Source organism: Mobula hypostoma, chromosome 5 (genome assembly GCF_963921235.1).
Source record: "Mobula hypostoma chromosome 5, sMobHyp1.1, whole genome shotgun sequence".
Taxonomy (NCBI): Eukaryota; Metazoa; Chordata; class Chondrichthyes; order Myliobatiformes; family Myliobatidae; genus Mobula; species Mobula hypostoma.
In genome coordinates this window covers 165,102,095-165,120,287 of record NC_086101.1, presented here as the reverse complement: position 1 = coordinate 165,120,287, position 18,193 = coordinate 165,102,095, and the positions used below count along the sequence as shown (strand labels likewise).

Here is an 18,193-nt window from a genome sequence, read left to right as displayed (position 1 = left end):
TGCACAGGTGTAGTAGTTTCAAAATGTGCAGTACATAGGCGGCATTGAGCTGACTGGGGGTAAAGCATCACTGCCACTTATGCCGTAAGGTTTCACCTAATAATAAGTAATGGAATGCACACTCTGTCATCCATCTAATTGTGTCTCTAACTTCACACAGAATTGCCTTTGCACTCACATGATGACCTTCTGTAGGTCATACCTGGATTTCAGGTATGTCTGTTAGGCTGCAAATGAGAAATAACAGGTCCATTAGATGGAAAGGGGGAAGGGGGCTGCAAGTCACACTCTCAGTTAATCAGCTCTGGAACATCTGGCTGCTTGATGTTATCTTGTTTAGATGAAACAGCATTAAAAGTGATTGTCCATTCAGACAACCATGCTCAAGTTGGCTACTACAGTTGGCTCCGTAATAACAGGGAATACACTAGAGTCCACGACAGCAAGATCTTCAAAGGGCACAAAAATATGTTTGAGGGCTGAGGTGAAGTGGAGGGAGTCAAAGTTCAAAGTAACTTAATTATCAAATTACATCTATGTCACCATATACTAACCTGAAATTCATTTACATGCAAGCATACTCAATAAACCCATAATAGAATAATAACCATATTATTATGAATCTAATCATAGACCAACTGGGTGTTCAACCACTGTGCAAAAGGCCACAAACTGTGCAGCTACAAAAAGGAAGAAATAATAATAATAAAAATAAATAAGTAATAAATATCAAGAACATGAAATAAAAAGTCCCTGAAAGGTTGTGGGAACATCTTAACGATGGAGCAAGTGAAGTTGAGTGAAATTGGTTCAAGAGCCTGATGGTTAAAGGTAGGAACTGTTCCTGAAACTAGAGGTGTGAGTCCTGAGGCTCCGGTACCTTCTTCCTAATGGCAACGGCGAGAATAGAACACGTCCTGGGTGGTGGGGCCTTGATGATGGATGCTGCTTTCTTGCGACAAACCTTTGTGCAGATGCGCTTAAAGGTGGGAAAGGCTTTTTCCGTGATGAACTAGGCCGTACCCACTACTTTTTGTTGGATTTTCTGTTCGAGGGCATTGGTGTTTCCACACCAGGCTGTGATGCAACCAGTCAATACACTCTCAACTGCACATCTATAAAAGTTTGTCAAAGTTTTAGACGTCATGCCAAATCTTCGAAAGTTGATCCACTGCTGTGCTTTCTTTGTAATTGCACTTACGTGCTGGGCCCAGGGCAAGTCCTCCAAAATAATAACACCAAGGACCTCCACCTCTGATCCACCAATGAACACTGGCTCATGGACCTTTGGTTTCCTCCTCCTAAATAGCTCCTTGTTATTGCTGACATTGAGTAATAAGTTGCTATGACACCACTCAGCCAAATTTTCAATCTCCTTCCTACATGCTGATTCATCGCCACCTTTGATTTGGCCTACAACAGTCTTTGATGGAGAAGGTGACAGATGACAGCAGGATGTTTAGAAGCTCATTTTAAGATTTATAGGAAGTTTTTATTCATTTATTTATTATTAGTAGTATTTTTCTCTTTTTTTATTTGCTCAGTTGGTTGTCTTTTTCACTTTGGTTGCTTGTCTTTATTGTAGGGTGTGTTCTTTCACTCATTCTATTATAGTTCTTGGATTTACTAAGTATGCCCAGAAGAAAGCAAATCTCAGGATTGTATGTGGTGACATGTATGTACTTTGATTACAAATTTACTTTAAACTTTGAAGTTTGCAAAAAAAATTGGTTACGAAGTGCAAGAAGGGCGATACTGCGCAGGCGCATGACGTCGGCAGGACCGCGCAGAGAGCTTAAAAAGGCGACCACCCTATACAGCGGGCAGCGGAGTGAGCGGTAGCAGAGTGTACAGCTTTGGCTTCAACGGGCTTCGGCGATAAACGGGAAGAGGCGAGAGCGAAGCGCCAACTCTTTCTTTTTTCTCTCCCCCCCCCCCCCCAAACCCTTTCGCGAATCGGCCCGGACAGACAGGAACAGCAGGGCTTTCACAGCTAACGGCTTAAAAAGTTTATCTGTTTGGCGAGGTAAGTGGGTGAGTACACACATTTTTCCTGTTTCATTCGTGTAGAATTAGATAGCATGCCTGCAGGGTTAGTGCTTTGTTCAGGGTGTCAGATGTGGGAATCCTGGGAGACCTCCAGCCTCCCTGATGACCACATCTGCGCCAGGTGCACCGAGTTGCAGCTCCTCAGAGACCGTGTTAGGGATCTGGAGCTGCAGCTTAATGACCTACTGCTTATTAGGGTAAGTGAAGAGGTGATAGACAGGAGCTACAGGGAGGTAGTCATCCCTAGGCTACAGGAGTCAGAACACTGGGTCACTGTCAAGAGAGGGAAGGGAAATGCACGGATAGTGGAGAGCACACCTGTGGCTGTTCCCCTCAGCAACAAGTATCTTGTTCTGGATGCTGTTGAGGGGGATGACCTGACGGGGGATGCCCATGGTGACCGGGTCTCTGGCACTGAGCCCGGCGCTGTTGTGCAGGAGAGAAGGAGGGTGAAGAGAAACGCGGTAGTCATATGGCGATTCCATAGTCAGGGGAACGGACAGGAGATTCTGTGAGCCTGACAGAGATACCCGCATGGTGTGTTGCCTCCCAGATGCCAGGTTACGGGATGTCTCGGATCTGGTCCTGAATATTCTAAAGGGGGAGGGTGAGCAGCCAGTTGTCTTGGTACATGTTGGTACCAATGACATAGATAGGACAAAGGAGGAGGTCCTGAAGAGAGCTTTCCAGGAGTTAGGAAGGAAGCTGAGAAGCAGGACCTCCAGGGTAGTAATCTCGGGATTACTACCTGTGCCACGTGCTAGCGAGGGCAAGAGTAGTCGGATCAGGCAGATGAATACGTGGCTGAGAGACTGGTGTAGGGGGCAGGGCTTCAGATTCTTGGATAATTGGGATCTCTTCTGGGGGAAGTATGACCTGTTCAAAAAGGACAGGTTACACCTGAATCCGAAGGGGACCAATATTCTGGCGGGAAAGTTTAATAGAGCTGTTAGGGAGGGTTTAAACTAATTTGGCAGGGGGATGGGAACCGGAATGATCGAGCGGAGGAAGGGGAAAACAGAAATAAATCTAAGATAGTGAGCAGTAAAGATGTCAGGAAAGACAGGCAGGTGATGGGGCAAATGTGTAGCCAATGGGATGAGTTGCAGTGCAATAAAGTTGCAGTGAAATCAAAGCAAAAAGTATCAAATACTGGTCTTAAGGTGTTGTACTTAAATGCACGCAGCATAAGAAATAAGGTGGATGATCTTGTTGTACAGCTACAGATTGGCAGGTATGATATTGTGGCCATCACTGAGACGTGGCTAAAGGATGCATGTCTCTGGGAGCTGAACATCCAAGGATACACAGTGTATCGGAAGGACAGGAAGGTAGGCAGAGGGGGAGGCACGGCTTTATTGGTAAGAAATGATATTAAATCATTAGAAAGAGGTGATATAGGATCGGAAGGTGCAGAATCTTTATGGGTTGAGCTAAGGAATAGCAGGGGTAGAAGGACCCTGATGGCAGTTATTTATAGGCCTCCAAACAGCTGCAGGGATGTGGACTACAAATTACAACTGGAAATAGAAAAGGCTTGTCAGAAGGGCAGTGTTATGATAATTGTGGGGGATTTTAACATGCGAGTAGATTGGAAAAATCAGGTCGGCACTGGATCTCAAGAGAGAGAATTTGTAGAATGTCTGCGAGATAGCTTTTTAGAACAGCTTGTTGTTGAGCCCACTAGGGGATCAGCTGTACTGGATTGGGTATTGTGTAATGAACCGGAGGTGATTGGAGAGATTGAGGTGAAGGAACCCTTAGGAGGCAGTGATCATAACATGATTGAGTTCACTGTGAAATTAGAAATAGAGAAGCCAAAATCTGATGTGTCGGTATTTCAGTGGAGTAAAGGAAACTACAGTGGCATGAGAGAGGAACTGGCCAAAGTTGACTGGAAAGGGACACTGGCGGGAAAGACGGCAGAGCAGCAGTGGCTGGAGTTTATGCGAGAAATGAGGAATGTGCAAGACAGGTATATTCCAAAAAAGAAGAAATTTTCGAGTGGAAAAAGAATGCAACCGTGGTTGACAAGAGAAGTCAAAGCCAAAGTTAAAGCAAAGGAGAGGACATACAAGGAAGCAAAAATTAGTGGGAAGACAGAGGATTGGGAAGTCTTTAAAACCTTACAAAAGGAAACCAAGAAGGTCATTAAGAGAGAAAAGATTAACTATGAAAGGAAACTAGCAAATAATATCGAAGAAGATACTAAAAGCTTTTTCAAGAATATAAAGAGTAAAAGACAGGTGAGAGTAGATATAGGACCGATAGAAAATGATACTGGAGAAATTGTAATGGGAGATGAGGAGATGGCAGAGGAACTGAACAAGTATTTTGCATCAGTCTTCACTGAGGAAGACAGCAGGATACCGGACACTCAAGGGTGGCAGGGAAGAGAAGTGTGCACAGTCACAATTACGACAGAGAAAGTACTCAGGAAGCTGAATAGGCTAAAGGTCGATAAATCTCCTGGACCAGATGGAATGCACCTGCGTGTTCTGAAGGAAGTAGCTGTGGAGATTGCAGAGGCATTAGCGATGATCTTTCAAAAGTCGATAGATTCTGGCATGGTTCCGGAGGACTGGAAGATTGCAAATGTCACTCCGCTATTTAAGAAGGGGGCAAGGAAGCAAAAAGGAAATTATAGACCTGTTAGCTTTACATCGGTGGTTTGGAAGATGTTGGAGTCGATTGTCAAGGATGAGGTTACAGAGTACCTGGAGGCATATGACAAGATAGGCAGAACTCAGCATGGATTCCTTAAAGGAAAATCCTGCCTGACAAACCTATTACAATTTTTTGAGGAAATTACCAGTAGGCTAGACAGGGGAGATGCAGTGGATGTTGTATATTTGGATTTTCAGAAGGCCTTTGACAAGGTGCCACACATGAGGCTGCTTAACAAGATAAGAGCCCATGGAATTACAGGAAAGTGACATACGTGGATAGAGCGTTGGCTGATTGGCAGGAAACAGAGAGTGGGAATAAAGGGATCCGATTCTGGTTGGCTGCCGGTTACCAGTGGTGTTCCACAGGGGTCCGTGTTGGGGCCGCTTCTTTTTACATTATACATCAACGATTTGGATTATGGAATAGAGGGCTTTGTGGCTAAGTTTGCTGACGATACGAAGATAGGTGGAGGGGCCAGTAGTGCTGAGGAAACGGAGAGTCTGCAGAGAGACTTGGATAGATTGGAAGAATGGGCAGAGAAGTGGCAAATGAAGTACAATGTTGGGAAGTGTATGGTTATGCACTTTGGCAGAAAAAATAAACGGGCAGACTATTATTTAAATGGGGAAAGAATTCAAAGTTCTGAGATGCAACGGGACTTGGGAGTCCTCGTACAGGATTCCCTTAAAGTTAACCTCCAGATTGAGTCGGTAGTGAAGAAGGCGAATGCAATGTTGGCATTCATTTCTAGAGGAATAGAGTATAGGAGCAGGGATGTGATGTTGAGGCTCTATAAGGCGCTGGTGAGACCTCACTTGGAGTACTGTGGGCAGTTTTGGTCTCCTTATTTAAGAAAGGATGTGCTGACGTTGGAGAGGGTACAGAGAAGATTCACTAGAATGATTCTGGGAATGAGAGGGTTAACATATGAGGAACGTTTGTCCGCTCTTGGACTGTATTCCTTGGAGTTTAGAAGAATGAGGGGAGACCTCATAGAAACATTTCGAATGTTGAAAGGCATGGACAGAGTGGATGTGGCAAAGTTGTTTCCCATGATGGGGGAGTCTAGTACGAGAGGGCATGACTTCAGGATTGAAGGGCGCCCTTTCAGAACAGAAATGCGAAAAAATTTTTTTAGTCAGAGGGTGGTGAATCTATGGAATTTGTTGCCACGGGCAGCAGTGGAGGTCAAGTCATTGGGTGTTTTTAAGGCAGAGATTGATAGGTATCTGAGTAGCCAGGGCATCAAAGGTTATGGTGAGAAGGCAGGGCAGTGGGACTAAATAGGATAAAATGGATCAGCTCATGATAAAATGGCGGAGCAGACTCGATGGGCCGAATGGCCTACTTCTGCTCCTTTGTCTTATGGTCTTATGGTCTTACATTTTTGCAGTTTTTTTTAGAAACTCGTTTGTGACGTTCAAAGCCTTTTGGCTTTTACAAAGGCTGGCAAATGAAAAGAATTTCAGGCAAGCAAGAAAGGTGGAAAGCGTGATGCAGAAAATAGAGCCATGGGGAGGGAAGATAGCAGGACTCTACTATCTTCAGAGGTAACTGAAACGGACATGCTGCTGCTTGCATTCTTACCACTAGGTGGCAGTGCACGATGCCTGATGGGAGGTGGGGACAAAGCACGTGACAAATGTAGGCCCTGAGAGCAGAGGCAGAAGATGTACCAGCAAGACCATCCATGAAAATATTTGCTATGATAACCCATGACCTAATGGCACAGTTTTGCCTGTCATCCTGCTACATGTGAGGATTCTACAGTCTCAGAGTCATAGAGCATTACAACACAGAAACAAACCCTTCAGCCCATGTAGTCTGTAATGAATCATTAAACTTGTCTAGTCCCATCGACCTCCACACAGACCATACCCCTCCCATCCATGTACCTATCCAAATTTCTTTTAAATATTGAAATTGAACCCACATCCACCACTTGCACTAGCAGCTTGTTCTACACTCTTTGAGTAAAGAAGTACCCCATCATGTTCCCCTTAAATATTTCACCTTTCACCCTTAACCCATGACCTCCAGTTGTAGTCTCATCCAACCTCACAGTTGTCTGCATTAAATTCCATCTGCCATTTTTCCAGCTGGTCCAGAGCCTGCTGCAAGCTTTGACAGTCTTCCTCACTGTCCACTACATCCCCAATCTTGGTATCATCTGCAAATGAGCTGATCTGTTAAACCGTATTATCATCCATATCATTGATGACGGACAATAATGGACACAGCACTGATCCCTGCAGCAATCCACTAGTCACTGGCCTCCAGTCAGAGAGGCAACCATCTACTATCACTCTCTGGCTTCTCCTGTGAAGCCAAAGTCTAATCCAATTTATGCTCTCATCTTGAATGCCAAGTGATTGAACCTTCTTGTCCAACCTCCCATGAGGGACCTTGTCAAAGGCCTTGCTAAGGTCCATGTGGACAGCATCCACTGCCTTGTCATCATCAACTTTCCTGGTAACTTACTTGAAAATCTTTATACGATTGGTTAGATGTGACCTAGAACGCACAAAGTCATGTTGACAATACTTAATCAGTCCATGTCTATCCAAATACTTGTATATCCGGTCCCTTAGAAAACCTCCCAATAACTTTCCCACTACTGATGTCAAGTGCACCATCCTATAATCTCCTGGCTTATTCTTAGAGCCTTTCTTAAACAATGGAACAATAATGGCTGTCCTGCAATCCACCAGCACCTCACCTGTGGCAAAGGATGTTTTAAAGATCTCTGCCAGGGCCCCTGCAATTTTTGAACATGCCTCCCACAGGATCCGAGGGAACGCATTGTCAGACCCTGGGGATTTATAATTTGCTTCAAGACAGCAAACACCTTGTCCTCTGTAATCTGTACGGCGTCCATGACCTTGCTGCTGCTTTGCCTCACTTTTATAGGCTCTGTGTCTGTGCCCCGAGTAAATACAGATGCAAAAAATCCATTCAAGATTTACCCTTTCTCTTCTTGGCTCCAGCCATAAATATCTCTCTGATCTTCTTTTATCCTTTGCTATTCTTTTGCTCTTAATATATCTGTAGAAGCCTTTAGGATTCTCCTTAAAACTGTCTACCAGAGCCACCTTATGCCAACTTCTAGCCCTCCTGATTTTCTTCCTAAGTGTTCCTTGCATTTCTAATACTCCTCAAGTACTTCATTTGTTCCTACCTGCCTATACTTGCTGTTCACCTCCTTCTTTTGCTTAACCAGGGCCGCAATATCTTTTGAAAACCAAGCTTCACTAAACCTTGTCCTTGCCAGATTCTTACTGATTGCATCAAAATTGGCCTTTCTCCCATTTAGAATACCAACCCAAGGAGCAGACCTGTCCTTTTCCATAATTGCTTTGAAACTAATTGGATTATGATCCCTAGATGCAAAGTGTTCTCCTACACAAACTTTTGTCACCTACTCTGTCTCATTCCCTAAGGGAAGATCTAGTATTGTGTTCTATCTAATTGGGACTTCTATGTACTGAATAAAGAAACTTTCCTGAACATATTTGACAAACTCTTTCCTATCCAGCCCTTTTATAGTATGGGAGTTCCAGTCAATACATGGAAAGTTAAAATCACCTACTTTCTTTGTAATCTTATGTTTCTTACGACAGTCTGCGATCTCTCTACAAATTTGCTCCTCTAAATCCCACAGACCATTGGGTGCTGTATAATATAATCCCAAATGGGTAATCTACCATACCAAACTCTAACATAACCACGCAGTTAATCTGATGTACCATTATAATTTGTCCCCTATTACCCTTGTTAATGCATTGCACTGTAAACACTTTAATCCACTTTTTATAATAATGCTGTTTACATCGTAAATGCATGTTGGTATTTGCACATTTAGGCACTTTTTATTCAATATCTGTAACTTGTCCTCTAACTTTATTTTTTGAAATTCTTTATTATTGTTCAATGTTACTTTTGTTGCTTTTCATGCCAACGCACAGCAACAAATTCCAAATGTATGTTAACGTATATGGTGAATTGATCCTTGATCCTTGTTGATTTTTTATCCCGCACCATCTTCTCATGAAGTAGGATGTAGCGAACAGAGTCAACACATAACTTTTAATCATACTATCATCAATGTTACCTATGGAAATGAATTTGACAATTCATCACGTATGATAAAGACTCTCTTTAAAGGCACACTCAGTGTTTCAGAAACAACTCCTTCCCCTCCGTCATTCGATCACTGAATGAACAATGAGCCAACGAACACTACCTCAGCATTTTTTTCCTCTTTTTGAAGTAATTATTTAATTTAATTTTCCTTTCTATGTATAATTCTTATTGTAATTTATAGTTTTATTAATACAAAACAACAAATTTCATGATAAATGCCAGTGATATTAAACATGATTCTGAGGCAGATACTGTTTATCAAGCACATGGCTGCTGGATGTATTCACTTTATTCTTTTATAATTGGGAATTGTATTTGAGCAGTTGAAATTAACCCTAAATAAATAGGGTATATGACTCAAATTCTGCTGCTCTATTTCTCCCTTGGGTGACCACTTTTGAGACTATGGAATAAGTTACAAGCTAAGTGACAAATTAGCTGAACTAACAGTCAACCAAACATAGCAGACTAAATGAGTATGACCAATGATGTACTCCTACCTCTGCAGACTGCAGAGCTGTGAGTAATCATTCTCTCACAGGCTGTTACATTGCTCATGGACTCACTGTATTATCTCACTCAACTCCCTTCTTTTCCTTGATATGTAGACCCCCGTCACTGTTGAGGGGCGTTTAATGAACAACTTAACCACAAGCATGATTCTAGCAAGTTTTAGCAGACCACAAGATTAGCTAGCCATCTGACACATAGGTTTCATGGCAACAACACTACATGTCAGCATCATCACAACACTTGACCATTGCAGGAGTAAAGTTGCAAAGATTACTCCATATATGTCACATAACAGGAAGAACTTGGTCAAAAGAAGTTTCACAACTACAACTCTTTTTGACACTGCAGAGAAGTGGCAGTAGCACTTTCTTTCATATAGGAAAACATCATTTTCCTGTTTGAAAGAAAGGAACATGGTGCTTATAAAATTGAAACATGTAACTCGTAGAAATAAAAAAAAAACAAAATCCTAACAATGGAAACTGAAGACAAAAGCAAAAACTTCTGAATTATGAAACTTCAGAAGAATATGTATGTGAAAAAAACAAGAAGCAGAGTTTCAGTTCAAGACACTCGTCATGGTAGATATTGGCTTTTCTCAATTGTCTTTCTTTTGTCATTAACTTGGAAGACTCCATTATCGTGCTTATACTTAATGTGTTTTAATATATTGAATTAATTTTAGAAACATCAGACATTACATTGTGCTGCATCTAGCTGGTTCAAAACATTGTGCTCGCAAAGTCCTAAATATATTTCACCCTTTTCACCAGTCTTTCTACGAAGGAATCCAGACTAGACTGTTCTGCTTCCCCTTTTCTGTGCGTTAGCTGGTGATCTTCACACACATTAAGACATAATAAGACAAACAAACCTTACAAAGTAGGAAGGACGGCAGATTGCGGACTGCAGACTTGAGAACCAACTTGCTGTAATGTAGGAGATCTGAAAGAATGTGGATAATTTCACTTCACACTGAGAACTGTGAAATGCTGGAGTGCACTTCTAGGATGAATGATTGGAACAGGAACCATGTCAACTTTGAAGAATATAATTGGGAATATATTGGGTGCTTGAAAGGGTAATGGGATTTGGCATGGAAAGTCAAAAACATCTGGTACTGGAATTATGAAACAAACCAGGAAATGCTGGAAACACTCAGCAGGTCAGGCAGCATCTGTGGAAAAAGAAACAATTAATGTTTCAGGTTGAAGAAGAAATTTGGGATGATTTGAGGGTAAAAATTTATAGGGATTAGAATAGTCAAGGTGTGATTTTATATTATTTCTTTATATAGGTAAGAAGGCGACTTTTGGTTTGCCATAGCACTGATTGAGGTGTTTGGTCAAACGGGCTGCTGTTCAGTAAATTTACTTAATCACAACCCATGCCACACCAGAACCCTCACTGCTCCTTTCATTTCCTGGCACATAAACGTAGTTTCTTGCAGCATATTTTCTGCCGAAGGAAAGTTGTCATTTTAAGCAGAACTTGAAAAGCATCATCTGGAAATAAAACTTATCGTCAAAGTGTAACGGTATTCCGGCCTTTCCTGCAGCTGCAGTCAATAATCAGTAATCAAAACGTTGGAATAGACCATTTTGTCCTCAATATTCCTAAATTATATTTCCATGTATGTCACATACATACAAGTAACTCGAACCAGGGCTTTTTTATTATTGCCTTATTGATTTTCCCCTGACTGACTGAACTACACGGATACACAGCGTTTCCCAGCTGAGCTGGTTGCAAGCCAGTCTCGCGGGGAACTCCCCCCGTGCCCGGAGGGAGGGGGAGGGGAGGCGGAGGCGGAGCACTGACTTCATTGGATTCCACCCCAGCCTGCATGTGTTTTGGGAGAGTAAAGAAAGGAGGTGGGAAAGAGGGCGGTCTGCTCGGTGAAGACCACTCATTGAAGCGCTTAGAGCGGCGAAGAGAGGGCATCGAGGTGGAGTAAGCGAGAAGAGCCCTCTCTTACCCCGGGGTAAAAGGTAAGTGAGGCTGGACTGAGTCTTGGAGCTGAATGCCAAGGCAAGGAGATGTACTGCGGTAACAGCGAACCCGGAGTGTGAGAAGGCGCGAGCGCCGAGACTGGGACGGTGTCAGGAACGCTTTGCCCGCCCGGTAGGCTGGGAAGTTTGCACTGTCAGAAGGTGAGGGACTGGTGCGAGGGTTTTTTTAAAAATATAATTCAAATCCCGGAGCTAGAGGACCGGAGGCTGAAAACCCACCATAGTAAACTGAAAGGCGCGAAGAAGCTGGGGTGAAAGTTTGCAGCCTGGGCAATCGCTGCAAGTATGTATGTGTGTGAGACAGGGAGACATCCAGAAGCTGGGGACCGACTTTGTCGCGGGGATAGGATGCACCGAGTGCCGAAGGCACCGAGTGAATGAATGGAGCCCCGCTCGCAGTCTCTGCTCCAGCTGCCAAGAGCGTTTCGGGGGTGGGTTCCCGTACCGGGAGCAACGGTGAGGGGGTGCGGAACCGACAGACCGGAGCACTGAGGTTCGAGCGCTCCCGGGGACGAACAATAGAGGAAGAGAGGGGTTCCTTTCATCTGGAAATTTGCACAGGCGGGTACGCTCATAGGAAAATATAACGTCGCAATCTGCTCTTTTCTTGCCACGATTCGCCGCGGAGCGAATCAGAGTAGAGACTGAATGCGATCTGGGGAGATGGAGTTTCTGACATCTGCTTGGATTAGCAGATCGGTGTACGTGACCTGTGCATCTTGTTGGGAGAGGGGGAAGAGGAGGAGGCTGTTGTAGTTAAACACGGGACAGTTCCTGGGTAACCGAGGCCCGTCTAGTCCCTGGGGCAGTTTCACGAAAGGGCTGTACGCGTACGTAAAAAAAAAACGGCTGATGCTGGAGTAACGGACAAAACTGCTGGAGGAGCAACTCGGGGTCAGGCAGCGACTGCATCGGTTCTAATCAAGGGCTTCGACCCGAAAGGCCGACAGTTCCCTCCCCCTCAGATGCTGCACGACCCGCTGAGTTCTTCCAGCAGACTGTTTGCAGATTTAACGTGCGGGTTGCGGCCAGGGAGCTCTGCCCATGATGAATCTGGTCACCGGGTCGTTTGATGTGGTGCATCGATACTTCGGAATCTGAAGACCGCAGGGCCACTTAAAAAGGTTGATTTGATTACAAACTTGCCTGGCAACATCAAAGGGGCTTTGTGTGTGTGTTGTTGGGGGGCGGGCGGATAGATGGCGAAGAATCCAGCTCGAGATAAGGAAGCGGTAGATCAAAGATCTCCTATCTGCTATGTTGGACCTGGACTTTTCTGCAGATTAATCTTTGATCTATTGATAGTAATTAATTCTGTGGCACGAAAGTCACCGCGGATCAACGACGGACTGCCCGGGCCAAACTAAAACTCAACCATGTTTGGAAAAAGACCATTTCAGAATGACACACGAGGGCAGTTCCCGCATTTGACTTAAATTTTAGAAGGTGACCTGAGGCTTTTTCTCCTGTTCCAAACAAGATGCACAGCTTCCCAAGGATTAGGGGTTCAATACATAGAGGTTTAATGCAAAGAATTATTTTCAAATAAGAGGCACTTTGCCTGGCGCTCCCCTCTCTGGGAAAGACGCTGGCTGGCTGCTGTTTTCATTGGACCCAGCTGAGGTAATGAAAAGGGCAGTGGGAATGGAGGCTTACTGGAGTTCACGCTGCTTGTCTCCTTTCCTTGACCCTTGTTGGGGGAGTAGCTAGATATACACACACAGATGAGAAAATGACAAATATTGATTTGTTCACTTTTACAGTCACTTCTGTGTACAGTCCTAATGATGGGATCTGGTGAAAAAAATTAGACAACTTGTGAATCACTTCAAGTCACAAAATATGGTTTTAAAATAAGCGTTCAGTTTTTGAATGTGACCATTGGACAATTGCTATGATAGAACACAGAAATCTGCAGCACATTACAGGCCCTTCAGCCCGCAATATTGTGCTGACCATGTAACCTACTCTAGAAACTGCCTAGGATTTCCCTGTCACATAGCCTTCTGTTTTTCTAAGCGCCATGTCTCTTACCCTATTGTTCCACCTCCACCACCGTCGCGGGCAGTGCATTCCACGCGCCCACCACTCTCTGTGTGACATCCCCTCTGTAATTACTTCCAAGCACCTTAAAACTGCCCCCTTGTGTCGGCCATTTCAGCCCTGGGGGAAAAAGCCTCTGGCTGTCCACATAATTAAAGAAAAAGGCAGTTTCTCTCAACCTAGCAAACTACTTGAGGTGTTACAGGAAGATCATTTTGGTCCTTGAATGTATTGCACTTACCTTATTCTTTAAGGGAAACAATCTAAAAGATAAATTAAAAGAATGATAAATGATCTATTAAAGCATTTATAAAAGCACTTTTATATCCTTTTGGTACATTGGCTTATTGTCACTTGTACTGAGGTACAGTGATAATCTGTACTTTATACCATCCATATGGGTAATTTACTTATCATATCAACTCATTGAGGAAGGACAAGGGAAAAGCAATAAAGAAAGTGAAGAATAAAGTATTGCATTACAGAGAAAGTGCAGTTAAGGTGGACAAGTAGAGATTTAGAAACACTGCATAGTAACAGGCTGGCCCTTCAAGCCCAACGTGCCTGTGCTGCCCAGTTACAGTCGTGTGACCAATTAACCTAGTAACCCATACATCTTTGCAAAGTGCGAGAGAAAACGGAGGTCACAAGGAGAATGTACAAACTACTTACGTACAGTGGTGGGAATTGAACCTGGGTCACTGAGACTATAATAGCATTGTGCTTCTGTGTCACCCCCAAACTGCAAGGCCATACCAAGGTTGATTGTGAGTTCAAAAGTCCATCTTATTGTACATGGGGTGGGGGGGGGACTTCAATATCTCAGTGGGATAGAAGCTGTCCATGAGTCTGGTGATATGTCCTTTCAATCTTTGCCTTGATGGGAGAAAGTGAAGAGGGAATGTGCCAGGGCGAATGGGATCCTTGATTGTATTGGCTGCTTTAATGAGGCAGTGAGAAGTGTAGTCAGAGTCCATGGATGGGCAGCTGGTTTTCATGATGTGCTGACTGCCTGGTGTCCGCACCTGCGGCCTTGAGCAGGGTAGCTGTCACACCAAGCTGTGATGCAGCCCAATCTGATGCTTTCAATGTATTTCTCATCTTTACACCTTAAATGGCACCTCTGAGGTGCTGGGTGGAAGATGTGGCAGCCAATTTGCTCTCAATGAGCTTGCATAGAGATGTGATAATAATCAGATGATCTATTTTAAAGACATTGACAGAGTAGTAAGCTATTTGCATTTGATTAGCAGTGTCAAGATTCAAGACAGTTTAATGTCATTTCCTGTACACAAGTGTCAGGAAAATAAATAATGGTTACTCTGGATCGGATGCAGCACAAAACAAACCCAAAAGATAATAAATAATACACAAATATAAATATGTAAGATAGCTTATATACATTGTATGTCCATCATATGTACATAAGATGACTGACAGGAAATAATAAAGTAGTGGTGAAGTTAGTGGTTGGAGCTGTTGATCAGTCTTACTGATTGGGGAAAGTAGCTGTTTTTGAATCTGATGATCCTGGAATGGATGCTACCTAGCCTCTTCCCTGATGGAAGTGGGAGAAACAGGCCATGAGCAGGGTGCATGCAATCCTTCGTGATGTTACTGGCTCTTTTTCTTCCTTTTTTTGGGGGGACCTTTCTGTATAAGTGTCCTTGATGGCGGGTAGGCTAGTGCCAGTGATGTGTTGGGCATTTTGACTACTGCAGTGCAGTTTCTGTACCGAGCAGTGATGCAGTTTGTCGGGATGCTCTCTACCGCGCACCTGTAAAACAACCTGAGAATGGATGTGCAAAGTCTAGCTCTCTTCAGCCTCAGAAAGTTGAGGTGTTGGTGAGCTTTGACTGCATAAGCTTTATTCTGAAACCGCGAAAGGTTATCTGTGATGTGCACTCCCAGGAGCATGAAACTGCTTGTAGTTTCCACTGCTGTGCTGCCAATGTAAAGAGGGGTGAGAGGTCTGAGTTCTCCTGAAGTCAATAACCATCTCCTTTGTCTCACTGACATTAAGGATCAGGTTTTTTGCCTGGTACCAGGCCTTGAGCTCTTCCACCATCTCTCTGTAGGCTGGCTGCCTCATAGGTGTTGGTGACGAGCCTTGCACTGTTGAGTTATCAGTGAACTTGATGTGATAGCTTGAGTGTTTGGCTATACAGTCAGGTGTGTGTATATCAATACCATAATGGTGTATTGTGTTAAGTTAGATATTGCAGCATATACAGTGATGTTTATTTGTTGTTTCACAGCTCTGGAATGACACAGACCGAAGAAAATTATGAAGACCTTTCTCACATGACTGAGGAAAGGTTGGTAAGATGTCCAGCTGATACATTATTCTGCTTGCTTTGTGAATTTGTTGGCTTGTGTTTGAAATTGAGCCATTTACCAAGTCATTCATGTAATTGGGCCTCTGCTGATTGGAACAAAATGAAGCTAAGTACCAACAGGAACAACCAGCAATATGAAATCTTTGATGATTCAGGGTTTGTGATCTCTTATTGCTTCCATATTTTGATATGTGTATCAATGTATTATTGAAAAGTTGCCAACCATTAATATAGTCATCGAATGCAACTGTATTGAAGTGATTACTGAGGGAACCTGTACAAAATCAAGAACAGATATCCTTCTAGAATTTTTGTGAATGTTTATTTAGTTATGCAGTGTGCATTTGAAAGCTTGTTATACATTTAATTTCTTTGGTCTTATGTTTGAAACATCAACATTTTTGTAAGGCTTTGTATGTAAGAGGAGAATGGTAGAATCAGCTATGGCGGGGGGGAGGGGGGAGATGTCCCCCTATCTGTTTCTCCTTGACCTTTTACTTGTAGCTGCCAAATGATAAAACTCTACAGAATTGACTGGTTGACAACTTTACAGAATTAAGCAATTTTTAATCAGTGCATTCTTCAATCAGAACACTGAGGGATTTTTTTTGGGTCAGTACATCATAAGTTTGGTAATTAGTAAAACTGTTACCTGCTTAAGTTCAGGAAAAGTATGAAAATGTATCCTTTATTATTAATGGTGGCATAGATTTTGTGTCCTTGAAAATGTGTGGCTGAACCACTAGAAGGACTGATGCAGTCCTGATGAGTGAATGAGTTCCAGGATTTAAATTCAGTGGGAGTAAAGAAGTGGGGATGTGTTTTCAACTTGAGATAGCATATGAGAGAACAAGTTGGTTGCAATAGTCCCACAGGGTATCGAACTTGCACACTTTAAGATACAGCGTCAAGTAACCCCTTCCAGTCCATTGAGCTGTACTGCCCAGCAACCCCTAATTTAAGTAAAGCCTAATTACGGGACAGTTTACAATGACCAGTTAACTTTGGTCTTTGGACTGTGGGAGGAAACTGTAGCACTTGGAGAAAATCCACATGGTCACAGGGAGAATGTACAAACTACTTACAGACAGCAACAGGAATTGAACCTGAGTCACTGTTGCTGTAAAGTGTTGTGCTAACCACTATGATACCCCAATGTAGCCATTGCATTAAACTTTTTCTCGGTCAGACTTGGTCCTAGGGTGTTGCTGGTCGGTAGAGAGCTCCCCACGTGATCCTCAATGACTCTATTCAGAGCAGGGCTTCTTGGTGTCGAGCAGTTACTCTCATTGTAACTGGGATTTGAGTCTGGTGGAGAATAAAACTACAATATTTGTGTTACAGGTTCATTTTGCCCATCGTTCCTTTTCAAGTTTACTGATGCAATATCTGTGTTTTGTTGGGGGCACTAACAGAGTGGTTGAAATTCTAGAGATTTGAATCTTGAAGTGATATAGCTATTTATTGAAAAAAAACTGGAATGAAAAGTCAAAGTTTAAAGTAAATTTATTACTCCAAAGAGCGCTGTCAGGTCATTCTTACCCTCTGCCATCAGGCTCTATAATGAGTCAACCTAGAGCTGGGAAAGTGATGACCTGTTCAGCTGCTTGAGGTAACATATTTATTCTTTCTTACTTCTCCTCTAATATTTGTGCACTTGTAATGCTACTGTGATACTGTAATTTCCTTTGGGATCAATAAAGTATCTGTCAAAGTACATGTATGTGACCATGTATAACACTGAGATTTATTTTCTTGTGGGCATGCTCACTAAATCCGTAATAGAATATTAGCCATAGTAGAATCAAATGAAATATACTGTAACAATGACAGAGGAATACTGTATTGTTGAGTTGAAACCTATTGTAGTTGTATATCCTAATCTACTCTGAATTCATTCGTGGAGTGTTAGTATAAGAATCAAGACCATTTTATATTCCTAATTGCCGTTAACTCCAGTGCTGCGAGTTATAGGGTGTAAAGTCACAAGACTTCAGAACAAGTAGGAATAGCAGATTTTCTCTCCTAGATGGTATTAGAAACGAGATGTATTTTTAATGATTTAGTAGTTGCATGGTAACCATTACCGATGTTAGCAATTTATTCTGGATTTGATTGATTACCATAATTTAAATTTTGTACTTGTAGGTCCAGATCATTAGTTTAATAACTTGCCCCTTAGTATCTGATTTGACAATCTCATAAAATACAAAGACATGCCTAAAATGAGAGCGTTGTCTCACTGATGTGTCCATCACTAACCTGGCACTGTTACAGAATCCTGTTTTTAATACTGATTCATCCATCGTTGTTTTAGCATGTATTCTGTTTCTCAGGCAAGATGCATCCACTAGAGGTATGGAGGGGGACAGACTGGTTTTTGTTTAAGCCTCTGAGAAAGATTCTGATGTCAAGTAGCTGACT

General features: G+C 42.9%; 1 protein-coding gene across 3 annotated transcripts in view; it reads left to right on the top strand.

Moving 5' to 3' along the window:
* The first annotated feature begins 11,241 nt into the window (after positions 1-11,241).
* Positions 11,242-18,193, top strand: part of lhfpl2b (LHFPL tetraspan subfamily member 2b) — a 205,663-nt gene continuing 198,711 nt past the window's right edge. For 2 of the 3 annotated variants that reach the window (XM_063049316.1, XM_063049313.1), the window contains exons 1-2: positions 11,242-11,366; positions 15,689-15,748. The gene's annotated coding sequence lies outside the window, so the exon portion shown is untranslated. Of the gene's footprint in view, positions 11,367-15,688; positions 15,753-18,193 lie in introns of all 3 variants that reach the window. The other variant, XM_063049315.1, reaches the window with a different exon arrangement.